Below are 24,735 nucleotides of genomic sequence, written 5' to 3'. Positions count from 1 at the left end.
TAAGTATATATGTAATATATCTTCGCACACCTATGCTGATACAGTATGAAGCTAATAATCATTTTATATCACAATGTTACAGTTATTTGTGTTTGTTTTGATTAGATCCACGGCGGAGCGACTCGCACGCTGTAAAACGGAACGAGTGCGTGTATTATTACCCTATTATTGTCTATGCTCAGTCAATTACGACCCAATTATGTGGCTATTGTATCTAAGCACGACCATTACAGCTTACGCATTATAAAGCATCCTGCACACTGGATCTGACCGTTAAAACTATTGAGATTTCTATTTAGTTATTAAAGTCATTTTCAGATCTGGCATCTTTCCATAGATTGTAAATTCCACCGTTGCAGAGCCTTTCGACCGTCCTAATAAGGTTGTCTATCAGCATATTGGGTAAACGTTTGCCAGTCCGCTGTTTCTTCTCTAGAACCTTAAGGCTAGATCATTGCATTTTTTCTGCACTTAAGTAGCCTGTCCAAAACCCCTTCAACTTGTCAATCATCAAAGCTACTTCGGTTAGATTTACATGTCTAAGGATAATACTTATTCATTCCTAGAATTTGGCAGAAAAGTGTTGCAAGCTGCAACAAAAGAGAATCAGACTCGGGAACAGAAAAAAGAGTAAGACTTGCAATAGTCAAGAAAAGAGGATTAAATTGAGTGTATGAAACATAGGGAAGCAGTATTAAGAGTAAAGTTTTTAGAAAAAAAGCATCAAAATAATGTCTAATAGTAAAATAACTGGAAAAAAAATAAATGTATATAAAAAGTCTGTGATAATAATTAATGTAAAAAACTGTGATCTAAGAATATAGATGAAAGAAGAAAGGAGATGGAAGAATAAAGATTTTCAATCGAAGAGTGATAAATCATGTGAAGCGTAAAAAGAGTTAATAATAGATAATGTGAAGGGCGAAAGGGAACGTAAAATAAAAATAAAATAAAAACTAGAAAACTGATTTTACTCGAAACTTTAACGTCTCCGCTCTAGACAAGTCAGGGTGAACGAAAGAACCCTAAAAACGTGGTCATTTTAAAAAATACTCCATTAAACAATAAACCAACTTATGTAGTAATACTAACATATTCACTGTTCTAATCCCTAGCGTGTATATGTCACGCATATGTGTTGTCCAGTTTTTATCTCGCTTTATTTTGTTTGTACTGTTTACTTATAAAAGTCTGCAACTTCTTCTTGATTAATATGTAAGCTTTCAACAACGTAGAACAGTGTTTTACCACCTTTTTTGCCGTCTCCCACCTAAACCTTTCTAAAACCTTACGTCCCCCTATGTAACCTACATATTTTTATGTTAAAACTAAAGCGTTAAACTCGTATTGAGTCCAATTTCAAATGGCTTTCATTAACATTGGAAAACAATAGTGTAGAGTATAACGAATAATTTCAGATAAACAAAGACAGCAATAGATTGACAAAATTTAAATGGTACAGATTAAAAAAATGGCGAGTAGTTTAAAGCCAGTATTCTGTATTTAAAATATTAATTTAATATTAAATTCATATGTTAGTGATATTGATATATTCTCGTGCTCTCTCGTATCTTTAGAAAAACAAAAATTCGTTCCAAATTATTGAGTACATACAATGCAATTTAAACCATAATATAAATATATAAACAAACATAATATAAATGTACAAACCATAGTCTTTGAACCCTGTTTAGTAATGTTTTTATTTATTATTTGTTTTTTCATTGTTTGACTATAATTCATTATATGTTCTCAGTGAGATAGTTATAAGGTAACAACTGTAATTAATTTTATATTTCTAAGCTTCTAAGTTTGTACTTTCTTACTGCCTTTTGTAACTGTCTATCTCCAATAAAGTAAATAAATAAATAAATGTATCGTATCACAGATGTAGTGACTGGCAACAATAACAATACATCATTCTTATTTCCAAATTCAAATTTATAAATTTCAAACACAAAATACTGTTAATGAATTATTATATATGTATGTAAAACTTAAGACACGGAATATTTGATACTATTGCTTACCGATTTCACTAGTGTATTACAACCACACATCTAGATAAGAATAAATAATTTACTTTTGCTGAATTTCCAAAGCATTTTTCATCCGAAATGCCAACTTGATGTCAAAATTAAACGTAATTCGTATCGTAATATCGTATATTAAATTAAAAAAAATGAATTTGAATATATGTACTGACCCGTAACATAGGTTTTAAGTTAAAATTGCTTTTTAGTAATATACTAATTTAATTTTTGATAATATATTCCTTTGCTACTCTTGTATGTGTAAGGATCTTTACAATCGCACACCGCTGACCGCAACCTAGTATTGTTAAACATGCCTCAATTGTATTTCATGTGAAGACAATTCAATCGCACCATTTGTATCTGGTAGGTAATTTGTTTTTGGTCATACCACCATAGCGTTATCAATATATTTATTATTTTAACAGCCAATTGTTCTACGACATATTCTCTCGAAACTGCTAATATTTCTCACTTACAAGCGCTTATCTATAAGAGACAAATTATAATAGGCGACAACATTTTATTTATCGAATAATATGAAAAATATCGGATATAGCAATTTATATTTCTTTTATCAATCGCATAATACAAAAAAAAATGATTTAAATATCTAGTATTGTTACATGTAGGTTTACCTATATTATTGCTTAAAAAGTTACAAGATGTTACATAGAGATTTTTAAATTATAATAATAATAATGATAGTAACGATAATAATGATGATGATGGTAATAATAATGATAGTATTAATAATAATACTAATGAACATGATAATGACGATAGTGATAATGATAAAGACAAACATAATAATAATGATATTAATAGTAATAATAGTATTAATATATTTAAGTTAGTAACAAAAATTTACTATTATGATACTAGAAGTTAAAGCATTCTAGTAAGTATATTAGTACTTGTCGGAAGACTTTACTACTCCATAATAATAACATAACAATGCACTTTAGCAGGAGCTAAATTATGTTAAGGAGATCTGAACTTCGTCAAAACAAAATCAAAACTTAAATGTGTATATGAAAGTGCAGCAAATCAAATAAAAAAAAAAAACTATATTCAATTCAATGCAGTGATAATAAACAAAGATGCTGAAAGACTTCAATGATGTGAATATATTTTCACTGTAATATTTTATGGCATACGACATTTTTTGGTTTTGATTATTGTCAAATATTTGAGGGCAAGAGTCAGGTGTTTAATTTACTCCATGTCTTATGTGGAAAAAGAAGTTTCATTTTACTCGTATGTGTTCCTCGCCTCAATGATATGTTCATGGTCAACCCAAAGAACCATAGATGACTGTGGTTGTCTTTTGTTCATGATATCGGATCAGGAACATGGATTTTTGTATTGGAAAAGTTGAAGTAGGAGATGAGCGCTAGAGTTACCTTGTTAAAGTTGTCAACATATATAATATAAGTCGCTTTCAATCAGTTGTACTTGAAGTATATCTAGAAGGCATATGTCCAATAGTGGACAACTGACGCCTGAAATGATAATGATGTTAATATTGTATTTTTAAACGGTTTTATTTAGTTCGACCGTACGGAACTTATTTGGATCAAAATTAGAAATTGAAATTTAAGCACCTTCCCGTCGTCGGATTGATCTGAAATTTGGTACACACATTTAATTTAGATGACAATACAATATAATAAAATCAATAACATTATAAATCTAAGATCGCCGCCGATACAAAATGGCAGATTACATATTTTTCCTTAACCCCCTCAATATGGGTATCAAATGAAAAGGCTACACTAGTAAAACACGATGATTATGTCAAAATTTAAAATTCAAGATGGACGCCGTTCCAATATGGCGGACTAGGTACAATTTTTTCCACAACCACTACAATATGGGTATGAAAAAACCGTTTAACTTAAAAGTTTTTTAAATGTATTTATTGTCATTGGGATAAAATTTTAGAGATATATCACACGTCGAATTTTTAATCCTAACATATGCCGGTATATTTAAAATATGTATCTTCATTCGTGAGAATAAATGATACATTTTATTTTAACCCTTAATAGCCTGATTTACGAAAGTGATTTTTTTAAATTTTACCGTTTTTACTTGAGGGTCTAGATGAAGGGAAAAATAGATTTTTTTTTAATTTTGTTGGAAAGAATATTATACAACAGTAAAATACGTACAGCCAACCTATAAAAAAACTAATAGTAATGTGAACATTCGGTTTAAAAGATTAGTATCAAAATTGAAACTATAGGCTATTAAGGGTTAAGCGTGCATTGAGATATGAACTAAATACAATGATATTTAATCACACCATTTAACCACTTGGCAACAACACACTTCACTATAAGCTAGAAGTAACACGCGCAATTATATGTCCATTACAATATTGTATACCGACTTACGTTCTTATTTTAATATGCCAAGGACAGATGAGATATATACAACGCTAGCTAATAACACAGTAAGCGATCTAACGCCAGTTTGTGACCGCAACGTCGAGTCGACTACCCGCGGTTCTAATGGCCCGACATTATTCTCTCCCATTGTTTACTTTGCATTATATTTACCATATACACCCTGATAGACCTGTTTTCTGTATCACAGTTCTAGATTCGAAATAATGTTAATGTATCCAGTCGTTTGTAATTCGATGCTTTATATATACAGGGCGATTGCTTATTGGTTGAATTTACAGCTAATTTGGCGTCAATTTATGTATGATACTTATCATCCATAATTCCGATTGGTACATGTATACATATGTATCCGAGACGTGGTCTCTTACGATGGATCTTATAAAAAGGCACAAGATCACCGGAAAGCTATACTCAGATTCACTCACTACGGGATCGAATAAAAGAAAATAAATAAGGATATCCACAGAAAAACCATGATCATATCTCGAAAAATTGCTTATCTAAAGTAGCACTTCGTGGGCCACATAGCTCGACAAAGGTTCTTGAGTACGACCACGAGTCGGTAGACACGCCCCCCCCCCCCTCCACTAGGTAGACCGACATAGTTAAGATCACAGGATGACGCTAGATTCAGGCAGCGCAGGACTAGACATCGTGGCGATCTTTAAGTGAGATATATCTCTTGCAGTGGGTATCTATCTGCTTAAAAGAAGATATATTAAAATTAATCATTGTTTATTATCTGTTTCTGATTTTCGTACCAACAAGAGTCATAGGCCTGCCGCACTCTTATAAAAAAATATATAAGTTCATGGAACATATTCGAAATAGATTATCAATCAGGAATTGATTTATAATGAACTTATAAATCTAGAATTACCAATAGTCTAGATATAATTTGATATTAGATAATTGATACTGCCTTCAAAGTTAACCGCAAGTACCGACATCTTAAATCTACTTAATCACGCGTGTAATTATCCAATAATTATTGCTTTATATGCAATTAAACGTATATATTACTATTGTAATGCATTTCCTACAAAAGGACCGGCAATGTTTACCTTGAAATGGTTATTACAATAAACAAGCGTAATCAGGTCTAAATGATTGTTATTGCATTAATATTATGATGTTTTTATTTATGTAACGATCGATGGCTTTAAATATATACAATAATGTATTTTTAACATCAAAACAAGGCTACGATAGAACCTAATGAACGACGCGGTCATCGTTGTCCGTCAACAGAAACCTTAAGGCTGTATAACATTGTTCAGCGGTGGTAGCGATATCACGTCACACGAACTCGTGCGTGTATTGTGATGGGACTCAAGGTGCGATCGCAAGGTTCATCGATGTGGCGAATATGGCAATCGCACAGTCACTGGTGCACAACCTGAGGATGCCAATATGGAGTAGGGATGAGGAAGTTGTCGCACGAAATGTAATTTTAAAATCCCGACGTCATTGAATAGTCGTTGATAAATAAGACAATGATTTAAAAATGTTTGAATTCAATTTTGTTTTAAATAGTTTGATGATTTAAGTTGAAAATAGTTTAATAGACTCAAACACTGTAATAAGTAAAAATGAGAACAAGAAAATTATCTATCTATATTCCAAGGATACCATTTTCTATGGAATATAGGTTGTATATTTAAGAAAAAATATTGAATCAAAACTTTTGACCCTATTTATCTAACTGGCCTTTCGATCTTCGTTCCATATAACATCTTCAATAAATGGTATAGGTTTCGGATATTTAAATTCATAAAAAATTATTAAGTGAACTTATTAACACGGGTAGACATATTTTAATGATATTTATCACATTGATATATGCCGGTAGACGTTCATTGTAAGGCACAGGTCTAGCCTCAAATCGCCACGATGATATGTCTCGTCTACCTAAATTCAAAACCTTCTGAAGACCTCACCAATGTAAGAAAAAAACCAATATTTAGCCACTTCCGCACATGCAGTCGTAGTCGTGCGAGTTTGTTTTTGTTGTTTGGCACTAATCGGTGTAACATAACTCGTGAAGATGCCCCGTGGAGGGGTGAAACACGTGTTGAGGTATTTAGCGGTGGTAGTTGTGTAATTCGCATTGTTTGACGCATGCGCATTTATCAGAGGGCTGTCGGGCGGTGCATTTTATTACACGATTACGATTGCATGTGCGAAAGTGGCTAAATATTGGTTTGTTACGTAGGATGTACTTTCGCATAATAACGCCTGATTCCATTAAATACCTCACCTATGTTTTCAGTCCACCTAGAAGGGGGCTTACCCACGCTGCATATACCAGCAGTTTTCTCCCGTATCTAGTGACTTTTTGTAACCTTGATAATATTGTCGAACTTTCTATCTGGGTACATACCTGTATGACAATAGAATAATAAAGTGAATTATTAAAAGTATTACATTAGATGTTTCCATATGATTGGTACAATTCGCGCGCGGAATGCATCAGTGTTTCATTATCAGCTGCTGTATATCTTCCGTTTCCGCATTATCGGGCAGCGCTAATGTTCCACGGGTCTCTATCTTATCAGACAAGGCCACCCGCATTTCTAATCAGTTAGTCAATGTGAATTTCTTTACGATGACTCTATTTGTTCTTTCCCGTATTGATTCTCATTTCCTTAAATATAAATCATACTCTACCTTCATTGGTACTTTGATCACCTTCTCTACCATCCTCGAATAATTGTTGTTAGTGTCTTCAACTTTCCTTAAACATAAATCATACTCTACCTTCATTAGTACTTTGATCACCTTCTCTACCATACTCGAGTAATTGTTGTTAATGTCTTCAATTTTTCCTGAAATATAAATCATACTCTACCTTCATTGGTACTTTGATCACCTTCTCTACCATACTCGAATAATTGTTGTTAATGTCTTCAACTTTCCTTAAACATAAATCATACTCTAACTTCATTAGTACTTTGATCACCTTCTCTACCATCCTCGAATAACTGTTGTTAGTGTCTTCAACTTTCCTTAAACATAAATCATACTCTACCTTCATTAGTACTTTGATCACCTTCTCTACCATCCTCGAATAATTGTTGTTAGTGTCTTCAACTTTCCTTAAACATAAATCATACTCTACCTTCATTAGTACTTTGATCACCTTCTCTACCATCCTCGAATAACTGTTGTTAGTGTCTTCAACTTTCCTTAAACATAAATCATACTCTACCTTCATTAGTACTTTGATCACCTTCTCTACCATCCTCGAATAATTGTTGTTAGTGTCTTCAACTTTCCTTAAACATAAATCATACTCTACCTTCATTAGTACTTTGATCACCTTCTCTACCATCCTCGAATAATTGTTGTTAGTGTCTTCAACTTTCCTTAAACATAAATCATACTCTACCTTCATTAGTACTTTGATCACCTTCTCTACCATCCTCGAATAATTGTTGTTAGTGTCTTCAACTTTCCTTAAACATAAATCATACTCTACCTTCATTAGTACTTTGATCACCTTCTCTACAATCATCAAATGATTGTTGTTAGTGTCTACAATTTGAATGAATACTCTACCCCTTACTCTCGCAATGTTACTATGTTTTAGGTGGTTGCTTGCGTAGTATAAGTGAACTGTTTTTGCGGGGCGGTTGTGCAAATTACGCGGTATGAAATATTATGCATTGTCAGATTCTTACAACAGAAGGTCAAAGGTCAAGGTACTCATCATATGAGTATTAATTCTGGACCTTAGAGTCCTGAGAGCGGCGCGGATTTCGATCCTCGTTGTAGCGTTGTCTGTTGCACAGTAAAACACACGCGGCGTGGATGCGATTAGTAACAAGGTCGAAACAATAATGGTAGGCGGAAGAAAGTTTTTTCATTGTTTTTAACTTAAGCATCAGTGTTGCCACCTCACAGCACTGCTTGTTGAAGTGGGAAAAGGATGGGAATATATGGAAATGATAAACTGATAGTTACATAGATATTTAATAAGTTTCGAATGTGAAATATGAATGCGAAAAAGTAAATGTATTTATAATTAGAAAAATTGTAAATATTATATATATCACCGCGTAGTCTACCGTACACATGATTACATATATATTCGTTGTATGTAATGAAATAAAGATATGAGAACTCAAAAAAAATGACCTCATTGCATGTAAATGTTATTTTAAATTAATTTCATAACATCGCACCGATAAAGTTTAATGTCTTAAGCGTTGATTCAAACAAAAAAGTGTACAGTTAAGAAAACAAATAAAATATCAACGTCCCCGATCAAGGAACATCTTTGTTCAATTATTACCGCTGTAATCGATTTGTAATAAATTAGAATGAAGGTGATGCAGTCGATGCATTCTCTTTGTATGTACGATGGTCGAGAATTGTGTCATATTATTTCAGATAACAATTAAAAAGAAATCCTAAATTGGCGACGCCTGACGATCTTCGATCTAACTGTAAAGTTATTGCATTATTTGATTTCGTATCTTATTTTTAATGTGCTTAAGTTGAAAATGGACTGATACGATTTATTTGATCGGTTTCAAAAGGTTTAATTATTTCTTATTCACCAGTAACGGACGCCGATGAGTCAAGTTACAACAGTGATTCAGTATCGGACGATCGAGTTTTATTTATTATTATTATCGTTATTAAACATACATATAAATTTATAACTAATAAAATGTATTAAACATTTTCTTTATTAATTAATAATATGAGAGCCTTCAATTTGTTGTAGAGAGAAAATTTACAGAGTTGTGGGTGAAAGCCTTCTCCAAAGAAGCCCAGATTTCTCTGTCTTGTACTGTTTGCAAGAAAAGGACTAATATTTAGCCACTTCCGCACATGCAGTGGTAGTCGTGCAACAAAGTACACCGCCCGCCAGCCCGCTGATAAATGCGTATGCGGCAAAATGCGAATCACACAACCGCCACCGCCAAATTACTCAACACGCGTTTCACCCCTCCACGGGGCATCTTCAGGAGTTCGGTTACACCGATTAGTGCCAAACACAGAGCCATGTGCGGAAGTGGCTAAATATTGGTCCTTTTCTTGCTTAGGATAGACTTCCGCAAGGTAACGCCTGATTCCATTAAATATTGTACTGTTTGCCTCCAGCTCGGACCTGCCGTTTTGATAATATCGTTTGCCCATATCGTAAGCAGTCTTCCCCAAGGGCCTTTCCATAGGCTTTCATCCTTTTTGTCCATCTCTCGTCTGTCAGTCTTACTATATGTTCCAACTACCTCCATTTCAGTTTTAGTGTGTGGTTCAGTATCTGTGGCTTTGGTTTGCTCCTTATTTGTGTATAACATATTTTCTTTACTAAGAAGAGGACTGATGTATAGCTACTTCCGCTATGCAGCAGTAGTGCAATGTAGTGCACCGCCCGTCAGCCCTCTGATGAATGCGCATGCGGCAAACAACGCGAAACACAACTATCAACGTGTTTCACTCCTCTACGGGGCATCCTCACGAGATGTTACACCGACCAGTTCCAAACATCGAGTGAGTTCTCAAGAGACTTCATTCCACGACTACTGCTGCATAGCAGAAGTAGCTATATATTAGTCCCTTTCTTAGTTAGGATGAACTTCCGCATATTAACGCTTGAATCTAGTACGTATTTTCTCTACTATCGTTAAACTTATGTCCAAAAAAATAAATATATAAATACAATTTCGTCGGTAAGAAAGACGAGTAAAGGTATACTAAAGAACAATGGAGAGGGATATGCCGGAGTTTTGCAACGAGATGGAATGAGTAATGAGGACATCCGCAGAAGAACCCAAGTCACCAAAATAGCTTTAAGAATCTTGGTTTTTCAGCCTACAGACGCCCACTGCAAGGAATTGGCCTCCCCCAAAGACGATGGAGGAAATATATCATAATCAAAAGGCCATTATGAGGGTTTGTATGCAGTATAGCATTAGGATAAGAAGACACTACAGCCTATCTTTTGAAATTTGTTTGTGAGCTGATACAATTCTATATAATTGATGCAGAAATAGTGAACTATACGAGATATATCCCGGGAATCCTCTAAGTTTTGCACAGATAAAAAAAGCTTCTACAAAGATATACATAATGCAAAGCTTTGAATAAAGTAAATAAACCTATTTAAACACAAATCGTTATAAAAGTCGTGTACATATATTTTTTTGTAAATTTATTTAAATTTTCACAACGATTTAATAGATAAAAAAATGTTCAAATTAAAATAAAAAAGATTGAAAACGACCATAAAACTCATGACTATGCCAATAAATTACACGAGCGTAACATGTTTAAACAAGTACAGACATGCGCGAGACAAACTCCGATTTAAATGTTTAAATTTACATTGAACCCTTTCTATGGATATACATTATAATTCTCTTATAAAAACGGCAATGGTTATCAAATATAGATATAATGAAAAGTAGATTAATATGACGCAATTTCGGGACATTCGTGCAACGTTTAGTTATGTGTTGTAATTAATTATTTAGTACTTTTCCGGTGGACTAAATAAAATGTAGTCAATTTTTTTTTTAAATTTTAGTTTTCTGGAATAAAAATTTGTGATTGATCCAGATATGTCTTCTTATTCTAGGAGACTGTCTTTAACACTAGTGACATCATGAAGATCTATCTTTATACCACAGTCCTTCTAGTGTTGAGCTATTGAAGATACCACACTATCTTTGAAACCCTCGTGATGCTATTGCAAAAGCTTGTGGAAGTGATCGTTCCTCTCTGTTCTTACAGTCTGTTACCATTTTTTGCTATAAATATTCAGAATGACAGTGAGAAGTAGCCCAGAACTGTGACTTACGATGGTAAGGTTTGTAAAGTTAGTTAAATTTAAGTTTTACACTTATTAAACAGGTTAATGAATCCTAGCTGTACAAAGTCTGCTACGAAAGATAATAAAAATTGCAATATTTAGTCAATTCGAATTTTGAAAACATTTTTTTATATTACCATAATGTTATGTATTATTTCATATATACAACTTTAATAGTTTTACATACATAATCAATCATCCTGTATACATGCATAAGAATGGCGATAAATATACTAAAGATAATTATGTATATAAGATCAATACATGAATTAGAGTTAAACTAGTTGTACTTGCAGTGGAACAGTCTAAGCGTAAGGATTTGTGATCGTATGTCGCGAGTTCGATTGCTGGGATACATTCACACTTTGTGCATTAATTATATTGGATTGCTACTAGTCACATGCAAGTTTCTAGGGTGTTCGCAGCCGTAGAGTAGAAAAAGCCTTCTAGTGAGGTTCTATGATTCAAAACATACTGAGTGACTTTCATATGATCCATATTTGAATCTTTAATCACACATTCTACGTAAGAAAAGGACCAATAGTTAGCCACTTCCGCACATGCAGTGGTAGTCGCAACAAAGTGCACCGCCCGCCAGCCCGCTGATAAATGCGTATGCGGCAAACAATGCGAATTACACAACCGCCACCGTCAAATCACTCAACACGTGTTTCATCCCTCCACGGGGCATCTTCAGGGGTTATGTTACACCGATTAGTGCCAAACACAGAGTCAGTCTTTGTTGCACGACTACCGCTGCATGTGCGGAAGTGGCTAAATATTGGTCCTTTTCTTACTTAGGATGGACTTCCGCAAGGTAACGCTTGATTCCATTAAAAACACATTCTACCTTACACAATAATACTCTTCATATAGTGATGTTTATTTCGTCCAAAATAACCAAAGATCTGAAAGATTTTGACGTTTAGTTTATAGATGATGCAATAGTGTAGTGACAATTTAGCTTTTCATATAAAATTATTACTGGCATCATATGTTGCACAAGGTTTTGAAATTCAAAATTTTGCGTGTCATGTCTCGTTTCATGACCTTGAAATTTTGTGTACACCGCATTCTAAAAATTGCATTAATCTCTAAAAAATTTGCTAAGCTAATATGCTTTAACTCAGATTGGGTTTTTTAATAAAAAAAAACTTCAGCGGATTAAAAGGCGGCAAATCTTAGTTAGCTTAGGTCACCGAAGATCCAAGGGAGTTTGAAATGCAATTTGAAATGTTTTTAGTATTCCAATTCATGGCTGCAGAAGAGAATCCAAAACTCGGCACAGTAGCTATGATATAGTTTTTTAACCTTTATAGGTGAAGCATATAACTTCTCGCTTGATTTTGAGCAATGAAGAGGTCTAGAATGCTATATGCTTGCCACGAAGAAACCCATTCACTCTTGTGTTGAAGTCTCATTACTTATAAATTGTGCTAGATATGAAAAGTCTAACCTTCAGAGGTCGACTCCGAATGCCGGCACGAAGATCTGCGAGGTGTTAATGGTCTTGCTAATAAAGGATGACGAAAAGAGACCAATATTTCTCGAACTTTGCAGGAAAATTGTAGAAAAAGCAATCCGTAGAAATAGAAGTAAAAATAAGAATAAGTGTAAACAATAAAATAGCAAATAAAGCAAAATAAAGATGTAATGTAAAACTGAGATATAAATTACATTGAATGAAAGAGAAAGGCAGAAGAAAATATGAAAAAGATAAAGCACGGAAGATTACAAGAAGAATGAAAATGAAAAAACGACTCTGTCATTCCCAAAGATAGGGTTACTAGAGGTCCCTAGTAGCGTCTAAACTGTATATTATCGTTTACAGTCAAGTAACTGAAGTCAAAACTTACTAAGGCATCATAAATATATGGTAATACGAAATTTGAATACGTCTATCAATTTACGCGGTACCTATCAAATAACGCAACGCAGCGTGGACTATGACGCGGGAACAATACAGACAGACGGCTTAATAAACCCTATTGTATATGGAGCACCTTCAAACACCGAAGCGGCTGCTTCGAAACTGCCAAATCATCTGTCATAGCATTCCTTCACTCGATTATATTAATAATATTTTAAAAAATCTTTTCTTTTTTGACATGTCTAAATATATCAACAAAGCATATGCTGGTGTAGATATTCTTATGAATAGAGAGATATTTTTTTCTATGTAATATATATATATATATATACATAAATAAAGTTCATATATATATATATATATATATATATATATATATATATATATATATATATATATATTTATATTTCTCCTGTTATTTTATTATTAGACATTATTTTGATGTGAAAACTTGACTTGATGAAAACTTTACTCTTAATAGTGTTTCCTTATGTTTTATACACTCAATTTTAATCACTTTTCTTGACTTTTTCAAGTCCTTACATACCTTACTCTTTTTTTTGTTCCTGAATCTGGTTCTCTTATGTTGCAGCTTGCAACACTTTTCTGTCGAATTCTAGGAAGGTATATTTATTATCTGTAGACATATCTATCTAACCGAAGCAGCTTTAAGGTTTTGGACAGGCTACTTAAGCGCAGAATATATATATATATATATATGAACTTTACAGTTAAGTGTAAAATTGCCTAAAAGATCGAAAGTGGATAATGATACGATTAATATAAATGAACACTGTTGAGGAAGCCTGTTGCCCAACAGTGGTATATAACAAAGATAACAAAGTACACATAACGAATGCAGCTGCAAACTAATGTTGGAAGTGAATACAAGACTGCAATCAGTGGACCTTGGCCCACTTATGTCAGCTTAGATTACGCCGCGAACAATAAGTAACGCGGTTTATTAACACATCTGATCGATGACAGAGAGTCGTGATGTAAGCGAATTGTTTTACGTGTTTAATGAGGGTATTACAAGAATGTTTTGAAAGAAGCCATGCGTAAAAATGTAACACGCTTCTGACTATATATTTATTTTATTATGGTTTTTGACCCTGTTATAGACTTGTAATATCATCTCTGTAGTTTTTTTTTTCAAGACACTTTATGCAGAGACATTTGGCACTAATCGGTGTAACATAACTGCTGAAGATACCCCGTGGACGGGTGAAACACGTGTTGAGTGATTTAGCGATGGCAGTTGTGTAATTCGCATTGTTTGCCGCATACGCGTTTATCAGCGGGCTAGCGGGCGGTGCAATTTGTTGCACGACTACCTGCATGTGAGGAAGTGGCTAAATATGGGTCCTTTTCTTACTTAGGATGGACTTCTGCAAGGTAACGCCTGATTCCATTAAATACTACGCTTTATTGTTGATGAGGAGACCACAAGCCGGTAGACGAAGCGTGGGTAGGTTTCCCTTGGGTGACTGACATAGTTAGGGTTGCAGGCAGTCTTTGGATGCTTGCAGTGCAAGACAAGTCATTGTGGCGATCTTTCAGGAGCCCTATGCGGTAAGGCTGGCATCTATGAGCTGAATAGAAGATTAAGATAAGTAGTAATTTAAAGTACAATGAAATCACTGCTTAACAAAACAATTTATATTATGAACAAACTGTCCAGCAAGCAGCAATGAACAATGAAACTTTAAGAACAACGTGTAGTTTTTTTAACGACTTTTTAAATTTTATATTCTGTGGTATTACAAGTCAAGTCAAAGGGCACACAGCTAAAGAACGATTGCATTGTGGTGAAACTGAGAAAAAAATCGTCGATCTGTTTTAGAAAGCCTTGAATGCGCTAAAAATGAAACAGTTGCCCGAGAACGTACACAAAATTATTAAGATAATAAGCGGATATGTATATTTTGGTCACGAAGCAATTGACAATGATCGGTACGGTGCGGCGCTAGTGATGCGAAAGTATCGATAGTTTCAATTTTATTTATTATTTCTAATTTCTTTATCAATATTTCTATAATACCTTGTATATTTACATTAATTGTAATGAATTAAAAAAATAGGAGACATCATTAATGTATTTTATACCATACAAGCCGCTGATATAAACTCGCTGTACCAAAATTTAGACCGCAAAAAGTCTAATTCGTGGAATCAGATTTTGTAATGATATTCCACAAAACATTATTTGACTACCATTTATTAGATTTAAAACGCAAATTAAAAGTAAATCGACGGAAAAGGCTTATTATTCAATAAACGAACATTTAAATGACAAGAATCCTGGACAATGATGTCGCTTGATTATTTTTTAACTATATCAGGTAAAGTTAAACTTTATTAAAAGATGTCTGGTTGTGTAATTACTTCCTGATTCTTATCTACAATTATACATTATAACTATAATACTCTGCGAAGCAGAATAGAGACAAAAGTTAAATAGATAATAAGTTGACGATCAATAGGATTTCTGTTAAAAGTTCCAATTTTGAAAAAAATAATTTTATCTTTATATACACAAGATCATTCCTTACATGTGTACTTGCTTGAAAGGAGTGAATGTATAGCTTATTTTATCAATTAATACATTGAACATCCTATTCAAAAATCATTGGATTCAGAAAAAGCATTTTCAAAATTCGAAACACTATATTCTAAATTTAATTTTTATTTACTACCTATTTTTTACCAGAATTTGTACTGCCAGACTTCATTCTCCTGTATTTCAATAGGAAAATTAATTTTTATTATATATATCAAAGCTATATATCTTTTTGCTGACAAATATATTTACATTTATCCTTTTAAATATTATTTATCTATCCAATCACCCCCTATTTTCTGTTGAATATATAAATCTCAAACAATGTGGGAGACAGAGCGTTGGTATATGTTAATAAAAGTATCGATACATCAAAGGGACATCACTAGCTTCGATACCGACTAACCTTTACTCGGGTGTATTTTGCTTTTGCAAGTTTAATCATGCTCCGCGGCCGCTTCGTGACGCAACGTTTCGCAAGCTTAATCATTATTTTATCTTACAAATTGTATTCACGTCGAATCGACTGTCGATACATTGTTCGTATCGTTAGGCGTATCGATAGAGAGCACAGCACTATCGATACGTTTGTAATTACTATGGGTTGGGGCTGACTTCCAAATAATAGGAGGACCGCGGATGAATGGGCACGGTTCCATAAATCATATTTCGTCGACGGCTCAACGGCTTGATAATGCATCTTCCCATTGTTCGACGACTTCCGCGATTGTCTCGCTTCCATAACCTACTGTTATGAGATTGTTTGACATACTGATTGCATTACGTTTTCTACGTGTTAGAATTTTAGCTGTACACTCGAAATTCCTCTACCATATCATCAGGAATGAGATCTTTTACGATCTAAAGTAACATTAGAGGTTCGCCTGATAGAAGAGACCTAATAAAGCAGGAAATATCAACAGTGGGAGCCATATAAGCAGCCAAAACAACAGCAAACTCTACGGAAGAAGAAATAGTTCCCAAAGAAGCAATGTACCCGAGTCACACAAATGCCACTTATCATCCAAATGGCATACTAAATCAATCAGAAGAAGTAGTCGGAGTCCTGTAACCCACAAAACACTAACAGCCCCACAAGGTGACAACATCTAATAGAAACTAGAAGTGGGTGGACTGCAAAGCGAAGATGATAAAGAAAGAAGAAGTAAAGTAATAGAGATTGTGAAGAATGAAAGAGGAGAGTGATAATAAAACTAAAACTCAATATGATAAGGGCTACAAGAGGCCTCAAAAATGGTGCACAGAACAGATTGTTGCTGGAGACCACGAACCAGCAAGCGCTGGTAAACCTTTCACGCCCAAAGAGGTCAGATGACTTTGTTAAGGTCATTGACAGTGAATGCAGGCTTTCGAGCGATCTGATTGGAAGTCAATAGGACAGACTGTGGATTAATATCGATAAATTTTGTTTTATTCAATCAGATCATCAAATGTTTGGCAACTGTTTTAATATACTCTGTGACCTATATATGCCTCTCCAGTTTTTTTCCATTTTTCTCTCTTAAAGAATCAAATACGAGAGATTATTAATAAAAAATAGCTGAATAGCCTCGTTCTCGAGTGATGCTTTCAGCAATACATTTTACAATTTATTTATTATTTATGTATATATATCCGTGCATTTGGGTTGCAACGCACACTGAATCCATAGAGTAGCGTTACGCATAAAAAAACTTTTATTGCATTAACATAAAATACAAATGCCGTTAAATATATTCCAATCACACATTTCGATAGCGAACAATAGAGTCGTTATTGCTACATTTATGTAAATGCGCATGCAACTGTCGTATCTATGTATAGATTGAATAAAGTCGATTGTGATTTATGCGTTAAAATGACTTTTAAAATTTTTGTAAGCGATTGTATTTTATGTACGAAAATATATCTGTCTGTATATTATTATTGTTGTTATTAGACTCGTAATTTATTATCTGTTGGGACACAAAACTCGATAGAATTTCTTTAGGGATCTTCTTAGATAAGGACGCGTTTGAAACCGCCGTATAAAGTTGAGATGTTATTATGGAGACGATATATATATAAATAATTATATGTTTATAAATAAATAAACACCTACATTTAAAAAAATCTTGTTATATACGCAAATGTTACTCCTTTTTAACTTACGAAATAAATATACACAAAGAAAATTTTGTCTTACTAAACTAAATTCTGTATTCACTTACAAGAGTCTATATATTCGGTATAAGAGGCCATCGATTAGCTGCACAGATGACATAGGTCAAGAGAAGACGCTGACTGCAGGTAATACGAGACCCTGAACAACGAGGAGGGTCGCGGGATCTTCCTAGTATACTGTAGGAGGGTCATAGGAGAGACCATTAAAAAGAACAAGTAAGCAAAACCACAAAAGAGTATAAGACCAGTCAAGATAAATACATCTTTTATAAATGTAAATAAAATAGTAAAATGAATATTATATTATAATGTTAATGTAAGAATAAAACAAATAAACAAATTAAAATAAAGAAACAGTGAACAATATGTAAATACTTAATGGAATCAGGCGTTATTTTGCGGAAGTCCATCCTAAGTAAGAAAAGGACCAATATTTAGCCACTTCCAACCGATTAGTGCCAAACACAGAGCACTATGTGCTTGGCATTAATCGATGAAACATAACTCCTGAAGATGCCCCGTGGAGGGGTGAAACACGTGTTGAGTGATTTAGTGGTGGTAGTTGTGTAATTCGCATTGTTTGCCGCATGCGCATTTATCAGCGGGCTGGCGGGCTGAGCACTTTGTTGCACGACTACGACTGCATGTGCGGAAGTGGCTAAATATTGGTTCTTTTCTTACTTAACAAAATGCCATCCTGTAGTATCCTGGTAGGAAGGAAACGTAAGGGAGATGATGAATGAAAGGATTAGTAAAAAATGAACAGGATTAAAGAGTTTGTGTAGAATAAAAGTTGAATTAGTAAATGACATTGAGAAGGATAAAAATCTGTAAAAATAGCTCCTTTGTACTTAAGACATGGGAAGTAATAGCGGCCTCTAAAAACAACTGCCAAATAAAAAGAGAACGGTCATCATTGCGATCTTTGAGAGTAGCGAATACCTTGGATGCATATCATCTGATATTTTGATGGTGATGATAATTGAAATCATATGAGCAATTAATGCTACCAACTGAACTTTGAGGGGGGGAGGCCTTTACCTTGCAGTGGACGTCTATCACCTGAATAGAGGAAGAAGGAGAACAAACCAATACAGTCCAAATGTGTGGTGGTGCACGCAACCGCTAACTGTCTCGTATTTTGCGGCATGAGATCAGAATTGGAAGTCAAAATAGACAGTGGCGGCATCTTCTCTCTGATGAGTGACGCAGTATATTGCCACACTTTCCTGCAATATGCATTAAGATCGGGCAATTAAATTGCTGGGATATAGAAAGAAGACATATTATAAAAATAGATTTAGAAATAAAGGCTTTTGAAGAAAAATTCAATGAGAATTGTAGAAAGAAATGTATGAAAAAAAACGTAACATTGTAAAAAATGTGGCAAAGGATGGAAGGTATGTAAATCAATAAGAATGAATATAAATGTGAAGAAAGGAAAAGGTAGAATGCCCGATATTGTGATGGACGAAAGAAAAAAAATGAGTAAGACTACACTGACTTAGTGAATCAAAATTCCTGAACTAAAAAGTGCTAGGAGAACGAGAGATCTCCAAAAACAGGAGCCATACAAGAAATTTATGGTAAAGATTTATATCAGTTGTAGAGCATACTTGTAAAATATGTTATTATAGCAAATAAAATAATTAATACGAATCTTGTTTCATTTTACAACACGTGTCATTATTGTTTTTGAACGGCAAATAATATCGTACGTCTCAGCGAAGAGAAACAATTAAGAAATATAAATAACGTATCTTGACCTCTTGTTTGCTAATAAGTTTCATTCGATAAGTGTGTTGATACACTAGTGCATAAAAAAAAACTGTGACTTAACCAATGGCTTCCTTCTCGAAGCTTCGCTATGAGATGACATCAGAAATTTAGAAATCCGCAGAAGAAATGATGTCACTGATGAAGCTATAAGAATTGCTCGTCGCGAAGACGAAGACGCGACGTAGGTAAGCGCCCGCACTATCTAGACCAACGACGTAATCAAGGTCAGTCATCATGGCTATTTTTGAAGGTGCCCTATGCCATGCAATGGACCTCTATAAGCTGAAAATAGGAAAGTAAATATCCAAAATTTGAAAATTGTTTATGGGACAAGTAGTCCCTGAATTTTGTATCGACAGAAGTTATTACCCTATAGAATATATATAATACAATAAAACATCAATTCTTGTTGTAGGTCTGCAAATCTAACTTGTCTACAGGCACAGGGCACAGGGGGTTCTCCGAGTACCTTCACCGGTTTAAGCTCAAGGAGGACCTCTCGTTCTTCTGTGAACCGGGCGTGGACCAGACCGTGGTCCACTGTCCCGCATTCGGAAGACTCTGGGTCGAATCCGAATGCCGGTTGAGCGTAAAAATAAACGAGGGAAACATCGCCTCTATGTCAGACAACGCCAAAAGTAGAGAATCATTTCCCAGTTTTTGAAAAGTAATAGTTAAACATGTTACAAAAATACACAAGTAAAATAGTGTAATAGAGTAAGCATAGAACTGTAATAAAAATTGTAAAATAGAGAAAAAAGAAGGTGATGTATGAATGAGAATTAGAACGAAAGAGAAAGATAGAATGAATTGTGAAAAGAAAGAATGGAACGATAGATTAAGTGAAGAAAGATATAGTAGAGAACGAAAATGAAAAAGACAGTGAAAAAAATTTAATAAGACAACAAAATACCCTGTCCTTTCCAAAAATAGGGGAACGAGAATAAAAACTGTAGCCAATCAAACTAGAATGAAAGATGGTTTGGACAACAAATAAGTTCTTCCTGGTCGTATTGGCCTACCGTCACTACGTACAGAGGAGCTAAATACGTTTCTGGCCCAAATGTACACGGGGCACCAAGGATTCGCTGAGTATCTATATATGCTCAAACTCAGAGAAGAGTCCTTCATACTTCTGTGATTCAGGGGTGGACCAGATCACGGTGCACGCAATAACGTGCTGTCCCGTATTCGCAAAAGAAAGCTATGAGGGTGAAGTCCAGATAAAGGAACGGGTGGAGAATGACACCATCACCCCTCTAATGCCAGATAAAGAAATGCTGCAAATTTCTAGATATATACGAAAGATATAGATTAGATTAAGAAACATAAGGCCGGGTATATTAAAAATAAAGAAAAACCAGGAATAATGAATTTGAAAATGTTACCTAAATGATATCAAAGTATGTGGCGAAGGAAAAGAGGCGATGCGTGTAAGGAGTTTGAATAAATGGAAGAGAATAAATGCAATTATGAAGAATGAGAGAGTAGAAACAAAATAAAATAGTAACTATGAAAAAATTATTGCAAAATAGTCTCTGTCCCATATACGATAGAGAGACAATCTATATGTCGACGTGATATCATATTTTTTCTTTGATGAATATTTACAAAGATTTTACTTGTATTTAGGAATTGTTACCAGCTAGTCGGTCACGACACTAAACACGAGAGAGATAAGATCGAAACGGGAAGGGAGCGTTATAATTATTCGCGGTCATGTAAAGCGCATACAACGGCTCAACATTATCTAGAGTAATAAAATAAATACAGCGTCATACGAACAAGTGACGCATGCGGTCAAGACACGGTGCGTTTAGAGCGAATTGTAAAACCTAATTAGACGTTAACGTCGATATTTCTGCGGACCGTATTAACGACCGCAATTAAATTTCCGCGCCATCTCCTCCCCTTCACTCCCCCTCTAATCCCCCCCTCTTATTACCTCTCTCCCCCTTAACTGAGTATCGCTCGGTAAACGAGCGTTTAACCTGACCGTATATAATTACTATTAATTAATATTGTTCATTAGGCTTATATTTGATTTACGTTGATGTAACGTATTTGAAATGCGTTATGTGTGTTCTATTCGATTTGATGCTTATGTAACTTATTTAAATTAAAATATTCTTTATTCAAATATCATTCGTTCGAGTGAAATGTCACAGGCCTGATAGGAACAGGCAAATAAATTCAAATAGTAAAAATTATAATAGCTGGTAAGTGCACACACGGTTTATAAAAGATATATTATAATTGCCATGTTTGGAAGACTGGTTGGCCATCGCAGTATGGTGTTATGGTATCCAGAGGATGCTTCTTCATATTCTCTGAAAAGTTGTATTAGAGTAGTGGCAATCCTATATAATTGTGCAAATTGTTAATTATATAGGAATATATCCCGAGAATCGAACCTTACGATCGTAAGTTTCAGTCTTCTACCACTAAGCCACCCTTTACACATACATATATTGTTTTTCCATTACTCTCTTGTTGGCGCGGAATTGCGAAAACGCAATCGATTTAAATTAGAATGACAGCTTCCAAATTTAAATGCAATAGGTATTTTTTTTAAAGTATTTATTGGCAGAAATATGTAGGAAAAAGGTTACCTAGTTTTTAAAGTTTTTAAAGTAGTGCGTAAAACGTATTGATGTGTGTAAGTACTGGCCTTTTTTAAGCAAATATACATTACGTTTAGAAATATATCGCCAAATGTGAAGCTAAACACAAAACGAGAAACCTTTTTATGAAAAATATTACTATAAAATGGTAAAAAAAATTTCAACTGTCAAAGATTTGACCTTAACAAAATTAAAAAAAATACCAGAAAAAATTATTAAAAAAGTATTTTAAAAAATATAATATTGTAGGTAATAGTTCTTTATTATTTTCTCTTGAAATGCTACAAGCATTAAATTTAAATTTTATGAAATCTTGTCACCCTTCTTATATTGTCTGTGCGGTCTGGTTTCCGGAACCTAGCGCAACTATGCTCATTTTGCGTCGGGGTTTAACTTTACTCAATCCAACTCCAGAAATTAGCAGATCCTTGATATCACTTGCGATCGTTAGGTACCACCTCGGTTATCCGAGATATGAGTAGACATGAGTAGTAAAAGTACATGAGAGGCAATCTCCTTCTCTTTCAGGTATACCATGCAAAGGAGACTGTCCTCTGGAAGCTTACTTGTGAGCAGTGTCAATTCTATATAATCAATGCACAAAGTGTAAAATAGGATTCGAACCCGCGATCGACTATTGCAAGTCTTAGTCCTCTACCACTTGGCTACCACAGCTCTCGATATAAAAAGATAAATAGATATATTCCCGCAATGCATCTGCCGGGAGTCGAACTTATACTAATCGTAACAATTCCCTACCAAGCTGCAACTGCTCGTAATTTAGCAATTACTTATTATTCACACGAGCTGAAACCACTTCTAGAGCCGGCATTAACTTAATTAAGTTCAAGTAGGCGGTTCAACGACTCGCACAAGTCGTGACTTGTAGTCCCGCGCTGTCTCCGGCGTCCGTCCGCTGTCCCACACCGTGTACACTTGTTTTATTCTTGTATAAGATAAGCGAAGGGTTTTTATTTGCAATTGTACGGTGTCGATGACTTGCGCTTGGAACTTAAGAGTAACTGGCTTCTTAGGTAGGTAACTTAGCTCTCAAGGCTTTTAATGTATCTAAGCCTAGTGTTTAGGCTAGATATCACAGCTTTAGTCTTTGGTATACTATTAAATTTTGGGTCATTACTCCTCAATCTGTATGTTTGTCTATAGCATACTTATGTCACAGGGCTTTTAATGTATGCGTCTCTAATTTTCATGTTAAGATAATTTACCTCTTGATCATTGGTCCTCGACAGCTTGTAATGCTGTGATCAAAAAGTAAAATGAAATTCACATTACAAGTTGTATAATATTTATTTATTCTTCTAAATCAATTTCATCTCTTTCGAAGTAAGTTCCATCCGATAAAATGCGCTTTTGCCAACGCTCTTTCCATTCCTCGAAACAAATCGATAGAGTCTTTGTCCGGTACAGCCTTCAAGATCTTCAATTTTGTATTAATCTCCATAATCGTATCAAAAAGTCGTCACTGCATTGACTTTTTGGGTTTTTTGAATATTCAGAAGTCGTGAGGAGTCAAATCAGGCGACTACAGTAGTTGCTGAAAGATATGAGTCGAGTTTTTGGCAAAAAAATTCGCGAAGAACCTTGACGACATCGACCAATCGAGACTTGACGCGTTTAAGACACAAAAAATCTTTCAAAATGATTTGGGATGAGCCAAATGATATTTTAACTTTTTACAAACAGACACTTGGAAAATTTTATGTTATTTAGTATATAGATCTATCGTTTTTATATACCTATCTTTATTATTTATTCCATTACATATAAACGCATTTCTATCTATGGTAAATAAATATAATTTCTCTATGATCAATAAAATTAGCTATGTAAGTAATGTAAAGAAATCGAGTTTTTTCTTTATAAGAATATTTTATAAATATTTCTTTAATGATTCATTTTAATAAGCGTTTCTTGGAAATCTTATATAGACCTTTTAAATACCAGTTTATAACATTTACGAACGAGATCCAATACGTGTAAAGTTTTTTTTATTTAGTTACTTAAACGAAAGTTAATAAGGCTTTATTTCTTTATTTTCTGTTTCTAATATTTTTACAGTTATATAAACTTATACTGGTTTACATAATTATAGTTTAATTATTCATTGTCCCCAAGTTAGATATAAGTTTTTTAAGGTTTAAATATTTTTATCGCTTTTACGATATATCTCTGTAGTAATCTTTGGAAGGATAGCTTTATCTTCAGAAGTAACCAGCAGTGTTGGAAGGTTATATTTCTTTATTTTATTATATGCTGTGGTAATGGACAAGGAACATGGTTTTCAGAATGACTGCTGAGGATTTAAGATTCTGAAGTAGAGTCCACAGACCCACAAGGGAGAAGGGCCTTATTAAAGTCTTTAGACGCTGCATTGTTAAAAATCTATGAAAGAAACATCCAGGTCTTCCTCTGGCTGAAATAGTGATGATATTTGAGAAG

The sequence above is a fragment of the Battus philenor genome, unplaced genomic scaffold (assembly GCF_028537555.1).
Source record: "Battus philenor isolate CCGP_79_NKW_IND1 unplaced genomic scaffold, ilBatPhil1.0.hap1 SCAF_19, whole genome shotgun sequence".
Lineage (NCBI taxonomy): Eukaryota > Metazoa > Arthropoda > Insecta > Lepidoptera > Papilionidae > Battus > Battus philenor.
Note: the sequence above shows the minus strand (reverse complement) of the source record.